Here is a 15,672-nt window from a genome sequence, read left to right as displayed (position 1 = left end):
TGTAGGACTACTTGATTTTGGTAAAAGTGCATCACCGGCAGAGTTTTCCTTCCTAAGTTTTAGATGGTTTCATAGTCATATCCAAATAATTTAGAGACCCATTTCTATTGTTCTGGAGTGGTGATACATTGATTCAAAAGATAGTTGAGGCTTCTTTTATCAGTTTTGATGAAAAATTATCAACCCATAAAATAAGGATTCCAAAGTTTAACTGCAACGATAACTACTAGCATTTCTTTAGCATAAGTAGACCAAGCCTATTTGTTGACTCCCAAAGCTCAACTCATATAAGCTACAGGTTGGTCATTCTGCATCAAGACAGCTCCAATAGCATCCCTTGAAGCATTTGTTTCCCCACAAAAATTTCCTTAAAGTTGGGAGGATGATGTAAAGTTTAGATGAGGATGTAGGGAGTGGTGGTTTATTGTTCTGGAAATAGACACAGCAGGGGTGAGTAAGGAGTGAGTAGGGGAGAGGGGGGTCTGAGAGAAGAAGTGAGCTGATGGGAATGCAGAGACTGAGGTCAGAAAATATAAAAAAGAATAATAGAGTAAAAGGCTGGGACACGTCGAGCGGCCAAGGGTGATCAAGGGATAGGTGTTGGAATTTATTGGCAATGGTACTGTAATGGCTGAACAGAAATATGTATTTGGCATGCAATGATTTTATTTCGTGCACATGCAAGTGTAAGTGGGGGGCCACTAAGTGAAAATGTATATTGTAGATAGTACTGCTCTCATTTATTAGCTTGCAATTCTTTTATTCCTTTTCCGTTACAGTTCTTCATTTTCTGTTTTACCAGCTGGCAATTTGTTAGATTGTTTTATTATTTCTTTTAGCACATCTTTTACTCTAGAATTTTCTTTACCGTAGATAAATAGTTACTCTAGAATTTTCTTTACCGTAGATAAATAGCAACTAATCTTGTATATTTAAAATAGAGAGAAATACAATACATTGAAAGGAGCTCTCTCGAATTTTTTTTGATCACTATGTTCATATGTATATATATATATCTATACATATAAATACCTATAAACTATATTTAATATAATGCTGATTAGAATGTATAACTATGTATGTGATAAATTGTTGCCTGCATCATAGGCATGATGGTGTAGTTGGGTTAGCCGAGAGGCAGATGCTGCAATGAGTACATATATCTAAATATGACTTATATGTATATAACAAATGGCTGAATAAATGTGTAACTTAGCATATGATAGTTTCCTGTTTGCATAATAGGCATGAATGGTGACCGGATTGGCGGAGGGGCACTTGTTGCCATTTATATATATATTTATTTATAGGGAGATGTTTTATAATGGCTGAGTAAATAGACATGCTAAATTTGCTGTATGTTAAGTGTTTGCAATGTATGGTTGATTGTGAAGTAGTGGAATGAATTCTGTGTAGATAATGATCTCTTTATGATAATTAGGTTCTGTAAAATGACTTGTTGTACGTTAGTTGCGTTTTGTGTATGACCTTGGTTACTCTAGGATGTAGGGGTAAAATTGGGCAAAGTCAAGGAAGATAGGGAATTAGGAAGATGTAGGCTGGAAAGTGGTTGAGACTTAAACTCAATAAGATTCCAGACGGGAGACAAATTGAAGAATTGGTGAGATGGGGAGCAGGGAGAGTGCAAATTATGACATAAGGAATATGTTGGTTTGCTATCATGATTTTATTTTAATCTAATAGGAGTCTAGATGGGAAAGAAATAGAAATGGTGGGCAGAGGAGAATCTCTGTGGTAGTGAGTGAGGTGCTGGATGATGGGAAAATGGGTTGGGATGGGAAAAATATGGAATCTGGAAAGCAGCAGGGATGAACAGAGAAATTTTTGTAGAGGGAAAAAAGTGAGCAGTAGGTTTTTAGACAGGAAACAGATGGGAACTTAGGGGAATTTTAGTGGTGAACAGTGAGGAATTGTGAAGTTGTGCAGAAAAGTGAACAGGAGAGGGTATAAGGATTAAATCAAATTTTTGGAGTGATTACGAATTTCAAGTTGTAGGTTTAAATTTTAAATTTGATTTACTGAACACGTGTAACTCATTATTGTTTTATTTCAGATCCGGTGAAATAAGAACAGATCAAGTCTTACAGGGGATAGAATCCATCGCTTGAAGGTTTACAAAGGACACTAATTACGGTAGCTCGGGATCCGATATTCTTACCTCATAGAATTATGAAATAGTTCATAAAGTTGTTGTTCAGGGTTTGACATTATATTCATAAAATTGTAGATTTACCCACTGTACACACACACTGTTAGCCACTGCAAACTTGCACCGTGAATATATGGTCTTAATAAGAGGTAGAACATTAATATTAAACCTTTCATATGAATTATTTGAATATATTAATGTATACTTGCTGTTATGCCTAGTTGTGTATGCATTCCTTGTATTGCATTCCTTGTATTAGGAAGCTTCCCTTTATAGGCGTTGATGGTATTATTTTATGGCATATGTTTTAGGGAAAATGTGACAAGGCAAATGGGAATAGATGGAGTAGACATCGCATCCTTCCTGGGATATGGGGCATTACAATTGCAGTAAACTTGAGTTTTTATAAGTACAAAGTACCTGATTTTGATATCAACTTTTGAAAAATGTTCAAATTATATCATGATTTTTTTTTTTTTGTGCTTAAATCAACTACTATTTTTTTTAAATGTTCAAATTAGCTCATCGTTTTTTTTTAAATTAATACTAATAAATATCAACATCAGTGCATGATGACAAAATTTGTTTTAATCCTTAATGGATGTCACATAGATGACGTGGCGTGCACATGGATGCAAATAAAATGGGGTGTAACTATGCCTTAGAAACCTCAATCTCTGTGTATCAATTTCGTGGCCTTTGAAACCATTCTTCACCATTGTCTCTGATCATCAACTTACAGGTTGCTAGCTTGAAAGTGTCGCCATCGGTTGTATCGTTTTCGAGATTTATGGCACAACCTGTAATTACCTATTTTCTCTAGAGAGAAAAGAGTATTAGCATACATATAAACTTAATAAATTTTGTGTAACATTATGTTAATATTTATAAATCAACGATATATCTCTTTTACGGAGTCAATTCATGAAACTCACAAAAACCTTTTAAAATTAAATCACAATAATATATCTCTATTTACTTTACAATAAGCATCTAAAATAGCTAAAACAATTTCAGAGTCTTCCTTTGATCTTGAATTCATTCTTAAACTAAACTAATTTGTATTGAGGGTATGAATTGGGGTGAGCTTCACAGACTTAGTAAATAGAGTAGTGTTCAAAATAAAGATATGCAAATAAACATTCATATGGGTTTAATAAAACCAATGCAAATTTTATCAAATTGAATTCAAAACTGAATAACAATCATAACCATCGTCATTTTTCCTTTTACTGAAAAACACCTATATTCTTTTCTCTTACTAGCAATCATCCGTACACATAACATTAAGAAATCGTTAGAATTACTGTGAAAAAACACAATCAACACGTATATCCATAAATGTAACACTTGGGTTCCTTACCATTTCACTAAAATCAGGGTTACTTACCATTTCTATTTCCATTGCATATTATTATTTTTATTATTAGTATCATTGAGGGCCCATAGGGATCCACGCTACACACAAATGTACAAATATTTCTTTTACAATTCATCGGTCGTCCCCATACCACGTCCGGTAATGGGCGCTTAAATTATAAACTGTCTCAATATTCCATCCAGTATAAGCGTCATTAAACCAATTCCCAACCCCTTCCGATACGGGATTTCTCAATCTCGTACGACTGAGGACATATCCACAACAGGATTCACCCTATGTACCAAGTTAGTACACTCTTTCTCATGATATCCAGTAAGTTTTTTCTTTTTCAAAGATTATTTTTATTTCATATCTCAACTTAAGAAACTCAAACATTCTTAAGATTTTATTCATTTTTATGCTCAAACATTAGATTTATATTTTAGAAGGAAAATTTTTATTCAACGACCATATTAATTTATATCCCTACTCACAATGTCAATGACCAATCTCATCACTCTCACACACCTATTTACACAACTTAGATTCGCACTCATTCCACCTATGACAAATATACATAACAACGAACTTATGTGTAGATCAAATACACACAAAATTATTTGAGCAAGCAGTCACATATATACATGTATACCCAACATACACAATTCATATCGTATTAATCATATACCCAATGTACTATGTAAGCAACAAGCAACTGCAATCGATATCTACACACATTGCTTACTATATTTATCTTGATACCATTATATTTAACCATAAGCCTATTCTAACTATATATATATACTTTCTTACAATATATATATTTCATATCGTTACGATTTAAGACACATAAATTGATGCAAATATAATAATTATAATCTCACAATACTTATAAATATATAAAATACAAACACATATCTTACATTCACTTATATAACTCCATATATATAAGTTCTCTTAATACCAACATACCTAAACACTACCACTTATACCCATACAAAATATATACATCTATATTCATACTTTAAATCTACATATAAGCAGCTTCTACACTTGCATAAATACATATATTATTTTACACTTGCACACATACAGATTCAATGAGTAGAAGTATTTACACTCATACCAACATATATATATATATATCTATTAACATATTCGCACATCTTGGTATATATCTATATATATATAAACACATATTACATAATTATATATATAACTACATACATACATACATCTTGGAATTCATCTACTTTTTAAATATGAAATCTTATACGTTAAACAAACAACAGCTTATGTATAACTTCATCTTTATCTATCCATTCACGTATAACATATCTGCATCCATATCATTGTACGTATACCTTATACAACATCGGAGCTCAATACATACTCGCTTACATACCGATGAAACTCTGTAAAAAACCTTTCAAAATAAAACTTCAATCATCCATCAAACTCTTAAATTAATAATTTTGAAATCAATAAATTATTTTATAAAAATATAAAATCTTTAAATGAAAGCTAACTTAATTTTTATCGCTTTACTGGTTTAAATTAGACTCTGTAAACTGATCGATTCTCATAAATTTTAATTTATAAACTAGTTTCTCGTACATTTGTAGAAAATTCCAATCCTTTAGCATTAGGACCCAACTTTGTTTGAATTCATATTTTTTTTAATCCAACCACTATTAGTCTAATTTCATCTATTAATTTGTTCCCAATTTATTTCTTCCATAAGATTACTTTCATAAACCTTCTTAGAACTTGCCTGCAACATTTCTTTTTCCAAAAGTTCCAAACCTAAATTTTATTTATTATTTTTAACATATATATATATATATCTCTATATATACACACATGTAGACTCACATTTATATATGCATATATATATATATATATATACACGACTACACGTATATGAACACTATATAAATATACACACAACGCGCACTCATACATGCTCTATACATCTACACCAACACGCAGATATATATATATATATATATATATTTTGTACATGCATACATATTTACAAATGCACACACATATACGTGCATATATATGGACATAAATACATAAACACTGCATATATGTTTTCATATATATAAGACGCACACACGTATCTAATGTATACATATATATAACTACACTAACACGCGTATACATATACTGCATATGTACTTATCTACAAATACACACATATATATGGACATGCAAAAATAAACACTACACATATTTAAATAAAATGCGTACACGTCTGCTGTATAAATGTTTCTGCACTAACACCTATATATATATATATATTTATATATACTACATATATGCATATCTATAACTACACATACATTTATATATATACGTACATAAATGTACATACAAAAACACAAAATTTCAAATCGACAATCATCCAAATGCCAAGAATAAAATAGACAAGTGTAAACAGCAACAAAATGGGGGATCGGTGGTTGACACTACGCCAATCTTTCCTCTCAATGCTTGACGAGTGATGACATTTGAGGTGCTCTTTTCCACGCGCCAATGCCGCTATCCTCTTCTTCTTCGAATAACGCTATCCCCTTCTTCTTCTTCTTCCCAATCGACTTCTTCTGCCCCCTCCTTCACCGGCGATCATCTCTTTTCTCTCCAAATCGGCGACAATTCATCTCCTTGAGCACGGTTGAAACCTCTCCTCCATTCTTCCGCGTCGATCTCTCTTCACTCCATTTTCATTTCCCCTTCAGGGTTTTTTCTGTTTGAAGGAGCCAAAAAGGGGAAATTCATATATGGTTTTGGGGCCATTCGATCCTGATGATAGATCGAGGTTGTTGATTTCTTATTTTGTTTTTAAATTCCCAAGTTACCATGCCCTCTCTAAAATCCTTACAACCTAGTCCTCACTGCTTCCATATTGTTCCTCTTCCTTCAAAATTCTTGCAATTTGGTCCCCCTTTAAAAAAAATCCTAAAATACTCAGAAAACCGTTGTTTGGGTTTTTGGGGTGTCACATACTTCTCCCTAAAAAAAATTGGCTCCCAATTTGTACTTAATTTAATTTATTTATTTATTTTTATTTTTATTCATTTAATTAATTTTTTATTTAATTTAATTTAATTTAATTCGATGAAAATAAAAATAATAATAATGATAAAATTAGGTAAAAATATTATTTGAATTTAATTGAAATTGATTTTGGGAAAAAGAGGTGAAAATTTGGATTCTGGGGGTATTTTGAAAAGAAAATCGGAAACCGGGAGTCAAAACGCAATTTAGAAAAGTTGAGCCATGTCAGCACCACGTCAGCAGCCACGTCAGCGACCCGATCAGCAGCCCCGGCCAACCAGAACGCGCCGCGTGGCAAGGCAACGCTGACAAGGGAACGGGCCACTTGGGCGATCCGCGTGCGCGCAATCGGATGGCCCAGATCCGTTCCTGCGCACACGGACGACCTAGATCAAACGTGCGCACGGACGACCCAGATTCACGCGCACGGATGGCCCAGATTCAATCAAGCACGGACGGCCCAGATTGCATCGCGATGAACGACCCAAATTTAATTCTAATTAAATCGCGATCGAACGGTCCAGATTCAATCTTGATGGACGGTAGAGATTAAAAGGAAAAGGGTATAAATACCCCCACCCACACCTGACCAAAGAAACCCTAGCCACCAGTGCTCGCTGGAGAAGAAGAACCAGACGCCGGAGGAGCCGACCACCGCCACCCGCCGCAGCACCGGGAAAGTTTCCGACCGCCGATCGAGGTTGATCGGAGCCAAACATAAAAAATGCGACTCACGCCGGAGGAGCCGTTGCACCCGAGAGCACCGCCGCCGGTACCAGTAGTGCGTTTCAGTTCCCCGGAAAAAAATTCAGGGAAAATTAGGGACAGCCTGTAGGCGCACTGTAGAGCCGTATTCTGACCCCGAAATAAGTAAGGACCCCTCACCCTATTTCCTATCACGGTATTAAAGCTCAATGAATGATAAAACGGTATTTCATGAATCAATAGATGTGTGAAATTGTTTAAGATCGCTAATGGAGCCCGAGTCTGGTATATTTGTCGGTCAGTTGTTGCTTGTTCTATTTTACAGTTTTAAATGCAGTATGATGTCTGATGTTTTCATTTCATAGTTTTGAGTGCATATATCACTGTTTTATTGACTATGGGTTGAATGACTGAGAACTCGATGTTGTGTGTTGTGTTGTTTGGCATAAACTACTGGTTTGCATGTTTGTGTGTGATTTGATGATGGTGACTGAGGAAAAAAAAAGGAATAAAAGGTTACGTGTTCGTGTATAAATGGATAATGGCTACAGCCTGACTAGATATCCTGGGAGATGGTGGACGAACCGGGTCCGTAGGGAACCCTACCGGGAATGTGGTCTCCCATACCGGACGGGGTATGGAGACCTTATGTGTTTTGGCGCCCATACCGGACGGGGTATGGAGACGACCCGTTTTACCCTCATACCGGACGGGGTATTGAGGTTCATGGTTTTGGCGCCCATACCGGACGGGGTATAGGGACAGCCCTGGAACCAGGTTATAAATGTTAAGGGTTCACGGGTAGCGGGACCCCTATGGATCCCCAAGGATACTAGTAGGTTGGTAAATGAGGAAAATAGGTTGTTTAATGATTGAAATGCAAAGGCGTGGTAAATATTATGTTATACAGCTCATATGATTTTATGATGATGATAATGTTATTGCTTTCATATGTTGTTTTATGGATCTCACCGAGGTAAGTGGATAGTAAAGAATTTTATTATTGATAAAAGAATTTGTTATAAATTATGCTCCATTGGTCTTTTTGTGTTTTCTACCCACCTTTACCTCCGTGGCAGTGAGATAGTGTGATGTCTTTACTGGGCTTGTGTAGCTCACTCCTTATTTAACCATTTCAGATTAGGAAGACATTGTTCCCGAGCCCGTTCCGCAGGAAGACGGCGAAGGGAACGCCTAAAGACTCCGTAGTTATATTTATAGTTCTTATTTTCGAGTATCTCTTTTAGTTAGTTTGTTCTTTTATATTTCGAGAACGTTTTTGGTTTTGTGTAAGGGATGTTAATCAAAATTTTTGTTACGCTTCTGCATTTGACATTTTTAATACACATATTTCATTTTAAATTTCCGGGGCCGTTACAGTTGGTATCAGAGCCGCGTTCCCCGGACCCATCCCTTACACAATAATGCTTAGAGAAATATTCACCGATAAACCGTTACTCAACCATTCCTTATGAAATGCAGGTGCAGAGAGATGAGGAGAGGAAGACCCCCACTAAACCGAGAAGCCCGGGATGATTCCCTTTGGGAAGATGTGGACAGAATATTTGAGATGCTAGAAAGGATCATGGCCGCCCAGCAAGGTCGAGAGGAGAGAAGGGAGTTACCCGAACCTCCCCCACTACCACGGGTTGAGCCACCGCTACAGCAAGCGGATCCCGAGTCACCCCGGCACGAGCCTGCTCCACCACAGTACCACCAGGCACCACTGCCGCAGTATGAACTGGTGCCCCAGCCACCGTACTACCCGGCACCGCCACAGTACAATCCGGTGCCCCCACCATTTCAGCAGGTGCCACCACAGGGCCCCACAGTCTATCCCCAGTTAGGTCCAATCCCTCCTCCACGGGACTCTGCTCCTTCCTTGATCGACTCGGGCTACATAGAGAGGTACAAGAGACTGAACCCCTCCACCTTTGCAGGGGGATCCTCTTTTGAAGAGGCCCAGTACTGGCTAGCGGAGACTGAGAGAGCTTTCAGGATCTTGGGAGTAGTCCCTGAGCAGAGAGCTGCCCTTGCTTCCTTCATGCTGGTAGGGAAAACAAGACGTTGGTAGGAGCTCAAGCAGGCCACCCTGCCTACACCAGTCACTTGGGAGCAGTTCCTAACGGCCTTCCATGCGGAATATCTCCCTGAGCACATCCGACACCTAAAGGAAACGGAGTTTGTACAACTGGTTTAGGGAAACATGACAGTATCAGAGTATGCTTGTAAGTTCCTCGAGCTGGGCCGATACTCCCCGGAGATATTGATGGATGAGTGCCGAAAGGCCAGGAGATTCCAGTCGGGTCTCCGCCTAGAGATCAGGCAACACTTGGTAGTACTGGAGCTCAAGACATATTCAGCAGTCCTAGCAAAGGCACAGATCGTGGAAAGAAGCTTCAGCACCAGTCCTCAGCCAGGAGGGAGTTCCCGACCCTCAGCTCCGTTCCGCAGACCAGCACCCACGGCGCCTGCCCAACCAAACAAGAGGCCCAGACCAGCCATATAGGCCCCTCCTCAGGCTCCAAGGGCAGCACGTGGGAAGATCTGTCAACACTGTGGCAGAGATCACGGGGACCGATCCTGCTACCGCCTCAACAACACTTGTCGCATTTGTGGCAGTACCCAGCATTATGCCAGAGAATGCCCGAGGAACCAGAATCAAGGGAGACCTCCTATCCAGGGCAGAGCTTACAATCTTACCCAGCAGGATGCCGACGCCGACCTGGATGTGGTACAGGGTATGTATACTATCTGTGACCATATTGCTCATGTTTTATTTGACACTGGTGCATCGCACTCTTTTGTTTCACATGCTTTTGCTTCTAAAATTAATTTATCACCTGATAAACTTGAATCACTGTTGTTTGTGTCTACTGCTGGGGGTGAAACACTACTAGGGGAAGCTATCTATAGGGCTTGTGCCGTGGAGATAGCAAATAGGAAACTGAGTGTAGACCTGATAGGGTTAGACACAGGGAATTTTGATGTAATCTTAGGAATGGATTGGCTAGCGGCGTATCACGCCACCATAGATTGCTTCAACAAGAAAGTTGTATTTAATCCTCCTAATGAGGAGCCATTTACAAATTAATAAAATTATTCAGTACGTATTCCTTGATGGCAAATTTTCTTAACTTCTAGTGCCTTAATCTTGTTGTTTTCTCTGACTAGGCAAGCCCAAGAAGAAAATTTGTATTCAAGAGATTCCTGTAGTCCGAGACTTCCCAGATGTGTTTCTGGACGAACTGTCCGGTCTACCAGTAGACAGAGAAATCGAGTTCACTATAGACCTACAGCTAGGTACCCAGCCCATTTCGGTTGCTCCTTACCGCATGGGCCGTATTGAGATGGAAGAGCTGAGGAAACAGATCACTGAATTGCAAGACGGTGGTTTTATTAGACACAGTGTGTCCCCTTGGGGTGCCGGAGTCACTTTTGCAAGGAAGGGAGATGGAACATTGAGACTCTGCACTGATTACAGAGGATTGAACAAGGTCACGATTAAAAACAAGTATCCCCTTCCCCGGATTGATGACCTCTTTGATCAGCTGCAGGGTGCACAAGTCTTCTCTAAAATAGACCTACGGTCAGGTTACCACTAGGTGAAGATAAGAGCAGAAGACATCCCCAAGACGGCTTTCCGGACCAGGTACGGACACTATGAGTTCCTGGTCATGCCATTCGGGCTAACCAATGCCTCGACAATCTTTATGGATCTGATGAACAGGGTCTTCAGAGAGTTCTTGGATCAATTTGTCATCGTGTTCATCGATGATATTTTAGTCTACTAAAAAAGTAGAGAAGAACATGCTCACCATTTGGCCCAAGTTTTGTAGGTCCTTAGAAACAAGAGGCTATATGCGAAGTTGAGTAAGTGTGGATTCTGGCTTGAGCAGACTGCCTTCCTAGGACACATCATATCGAAGGAAGGGGTATCAGTGAATCCTGAAAAGGTTGAAGCGGTGCTTGGTTAGGAGAAGCTGACATCAGTTAAAAAAATTCGTAGCTTCCTGGGAATGGCAGGTTATTACCGCAGGTTCGTTGAAGGATTCTCTAGTCTAGCAACACCTCTAACCCGACTCACAAATAAGAATGCCAAGTTTGAGTGGAATGAAGACTGTAAAAGAAGTTTTTCAGAATTAAAGAAGCAGCTGACCACTGCACCCCGTGCTAGCCTTACCGAGTGGATCGGGAGGATATACAGTTTATAGTGATGCCTCCTATCTGGGCCTGGGTTGTGTCCTGATGCAACATGGAAAGGTTATAGCATACGGGTACAGACAGTTAAAGAATCATGAGAAGAACTATCTCACCCATGACTTGGAACTTGCCGCAATCATTCATGCCTTGAAAACCTGGCGCCATTATTTGTACGGAGAGACATTTTAGATCTATATCGATCACAAGAGTCTGAAACACATATTCACTCAGAAGGATCTCAACATGCATCAGAGAAGGTGGATGGAACTCCTTAAGGACTATGATTGTGACATCTTATACCATCCGGGTAAGGGCAACGTGGTAGCAGATGCCCTCAGCAGGAAAAGTGCAGGTATCTTAGTCCATTTGATGGTTTCAGAATGCAGACCAATTGGGGCCATACAACAGGTTCGACTTCATGATCTGAAGAGAGTCACATGTTTGGGCCGCCTGACAGTCCAGCCTGAGTTAATTAAGAGAATAAGGGATCCCCAGACAGTTGACCCCGCCCTAGTAGCCCACAAGAAGGATGCAAAACAGGGAGGGAGCTCAGAATTTCGAATATCTGCCGATGGACTACTTCGTTTCCAAGACAGGGTGTGTGTCCTAGATGACAGTGAGTTAAAAAAGGACATCATGACAGAGTTCCATAGCTCGAAGTTTTCCATGCATCCAGGAAGCACCAAAATGTACCAGAGCATGCGACCCCGGTTTTGGTGGCATGGGATGAAGAGAGACATAGCTGACTTTATATCTAAATGTTTGGTATGTTAGCAGGTCAAGGCAGAACATCAGCGCCCAGGTGGGTTACTTCAGCCTTTACTGATCCTGGAGTGGAAGTGGGAACATATCACCATGGACTTCGTATCGAGGCTACCCAAGGCACGTTCAGGACACGATGCCATATGAGTAATCGTTGACCGACTTACCAAGTCTTCCCACTTCCTAGCCATCAGGATGACAGATTCACTGGACAAGTTGGCAAGGATGTATATCCGGGAGATAGTCAGATTGCATGGGGTTCCAGTGACAGTAGTGTCTGACAGGGATCCCATGTTCACTTCTCGATTTTGGAGCATCTTCCAGCAAGCTATGGGAACAAAGTTATCTCTTGGTACTGCTTTCCATCCCCAGACTGATGGACAATCAGAGAGGACAATTCGTACGCTTAAGGATATGCTCCGAGCTTGTGTCCTTGACTCCGGGGGCCATTGGGATGACCATCTGCCTCTGATAGAGTTTGCCTACAACAACAACTACCAAGCAAGTATCGGCATGGCTCCATATGAGGCGTTATATGGGCGCCCATGCAGATCACCGATTTGCTGGGAGGAGGTGGGCGATAGAAGATTGTTCGGCCCGGAGTTGGTAGAGGAGACCACGTCCAAGATAGTTAAAATTAAGAAGAATATTCAGATAGCTCAGAGTAGGCAGAAGAGTTATGCAGATACCCGGAGGAGAGACCTAGCGTTTGAGAAAGGCGACCGGGTGTTTCTTGAGGTCATTCCCTTCAAGGGAATTAGTAGGTTCGGCAGGAGGAGAAAATTAAACTCCCGGTATATTGGACCCTTCGAAATCTTAGACAGGATTGGTACTGCTGCCTACAGACTAGCACTGCCTCGAGAGCTCTCCAAAGTCCACAACGTGTTCCACGTATCCATGCTACGCAAGTACAACCCGGACCCTTCTCATGTCTTGGCTCATGAACCGCTTCCACTCCAAGAGGACTTGTCTTATGAAGAAGTGCCGGTTGGTATCACGGACCGAAAGAGCAGAATACTCCGCAACCGGGAAATATCATTTGTAAAGGTCGTGTGGCATAACCACACGTCCAGGGAGGCTACTTGGGAGCTAGAATCAGAATTTAGAGCCCAGTATCCCCATTTGTTCGACCAAGAGTAAGAGGCAAATTTGGAGGACCAAATTTTTTTAAGGGGGGGAGAGTTGTAACACCAAAAAAAAAAAATAATAATAATAAATAAAAATTTTATTTATTTATTTTTATTTTTATTCATTTAATTGATTTTTTATTTAATTTAATTTAATTTAATTCGATGAAAATAAAAATAATAATAATGATAAAATTGGATAAAAATATTATTTAAATTTAATTGAAATTGATTTTGGGAAAAAAGGGTGAAAATTTGGATTATGGGGGTGTTTTTGAAAAGAAAATAAAAAACCAGGGGTCAAAACGCAATTTAAAAAAGTTGAGCCACGTCAGCACCACGTCAGCAGCCACGTCAGCGGCCCGGTCAGCAGCCCCATCCAACCAGAACGCGCCGCGTGGCAAGACAACGCTGACCAGGGAACGAGCCACGTGGGCGATCCGCGTGCGCACGATCGGACGGCCCAGATCCGTTCCTGTGCATACGGATGGCCCAGATCAAACGTGTGCACGGACGGCCCAGATTCACGCGCACGAACGGCCCAGATTCAATCAGGCACGGACGGCCCAGATTGCATCGCGATGAACGGCCCAGATTTAATTCCAATTAAATCGCGATCGAACGGTCCAGATTCAATCTTGATGGACGGTAGAGATTAAAAGGCAAAGGGTATAAATACCCCCACCCACACTTGACCAAAGAAACCCTAGCTGCCAGTGCTCGCCGGAGAAGAAGAACCAGACGCCGGAGGAGCCGACTGCCGCCGCACCGGGGAAGTTTTTGACCGTCGATCGAGGTTGATCGGAGCCAAACATAAAAAACGTGACTCATACCGGAGGAGCCGCTGCACCCGAAAGCACCGCCGCCGGTACCAGTAGTGCATTTCAGTTCCCTGGGAAAAAATTCAGGGAAAATTAAGGACAGCCTGTAGGCGCACTGTAGAGCCGTATTCAGACCCCGAAACAAGTAAGGTCCTCTTACCCTATTTTCTATCACGGTATTAAAGTTCAATGAATGATGAAACGGTATTTCATGAATCAATAGATGTGTGAAATTATTTAAGGTCGCTAATGGAGCCCGAGTCTGGTGTATTTGTCGGTCAGTTGTTGCTTGTTCTATTTTACAGTTTTAAATGCAGTATGATGTCTGATGTTTTCATTTCATAGTTTCGAGTGCATATATCACTGTTTTATTGACTATGGGTTGAATGACTGGAAACCCGGTGTTGTGTGTTGTCTTGTTTAGCATAAACTACTGGTTTGCATGTTTCTGTGTGATTTGATGATGGTGACTGAGGAAAAAAAAAAGAATAAAAGGTTACGTGTTTGTGTATAAATGGATAATGGCTACAGCCTAACTAGATATCCTAGGAGATGGTGGACGGACCGGGTCCGTAGGGAACCCTACCGGGAATGTGGTCTCCCATACCGGACGGGGTATGGAGACCTTATGTGTTTTGGCGCCCATACCGGACGGGGTATGGGGACGACCCGTTTTACCCTCATACCGGACGGGGTATTGAGGTTCATTGTTTTGGTGCCCATACCGGACGGGGTATGGGGACGGCCCTGGAACCAGGTTATAAATGTTAAAGGTTCACGGGTAGCGGGACCCCTATGGATCTCCATCGATACTAGTAGGCTGGTAAATGAGGAAAATAGGTTGTTTAATGATTGAAATGCAAATACGTGGTAAGTATTATGTTATACAGCTCATATGATTTCATGATGATGATAATGTTATTGCTTTCATATGTTGTTTTATGGATCTCACCGAGGTAAGTGGACAGTAAATGATTTTGTTACTGATAAAAGAATTTGTTATAAATTATGCTCCATTGGTCTTTTTTTGTTTTCTACCCACCTTTACCTCCGTGGCAGTGAGATAGTGTGATGTCTTTACTGGGCTGGTGTAGCTCACTCCTTATTTAACCATTTCAGATCAGGAAGACATTGTTCCCGAGCCCGTTCCGCAGGAAGACGGCGAAGGGGACGCCTAAAGACTCCGTAGTTATATTTATAGTTCTTATTTTCGAGTATCTCTTTTAGTTAGTTTGTTCTTTTATATTTCGAGCACGTTTTTGGTTTTGTGTAAGGGATGTTAATCAAAATTTTTGTTACGCTTCCGCATTTGACATTTTTAATACACATATTTTGTTTTAAATTTCCGGGGCCGTTACAGTCACATACTTCTCCCTTAAAAAAAATTGGCTCCCAATTTGTACTTACCCAAGATTTGGAAATCATTATCCTTATTTGTTTCTAAATGACTCTTTAATT

The sequence above is a fragment of the Carica papaya genome, chromosome 5, assembly GCF_054855325.1.
Source record: "Carica papaya isolate Zhongbai chromosome 5, ASM5485532v1, whole genome shotgun sequence".
NCBI classification, from domain to species: Eukaryota; Viridiplantae; Streptophyta; class Magnoliopsida; order Brassicales; family Caricaceae; genus Carica; species Carica papaya.
Note: the sequence above shows the minus strand (reverse complement) of the source record.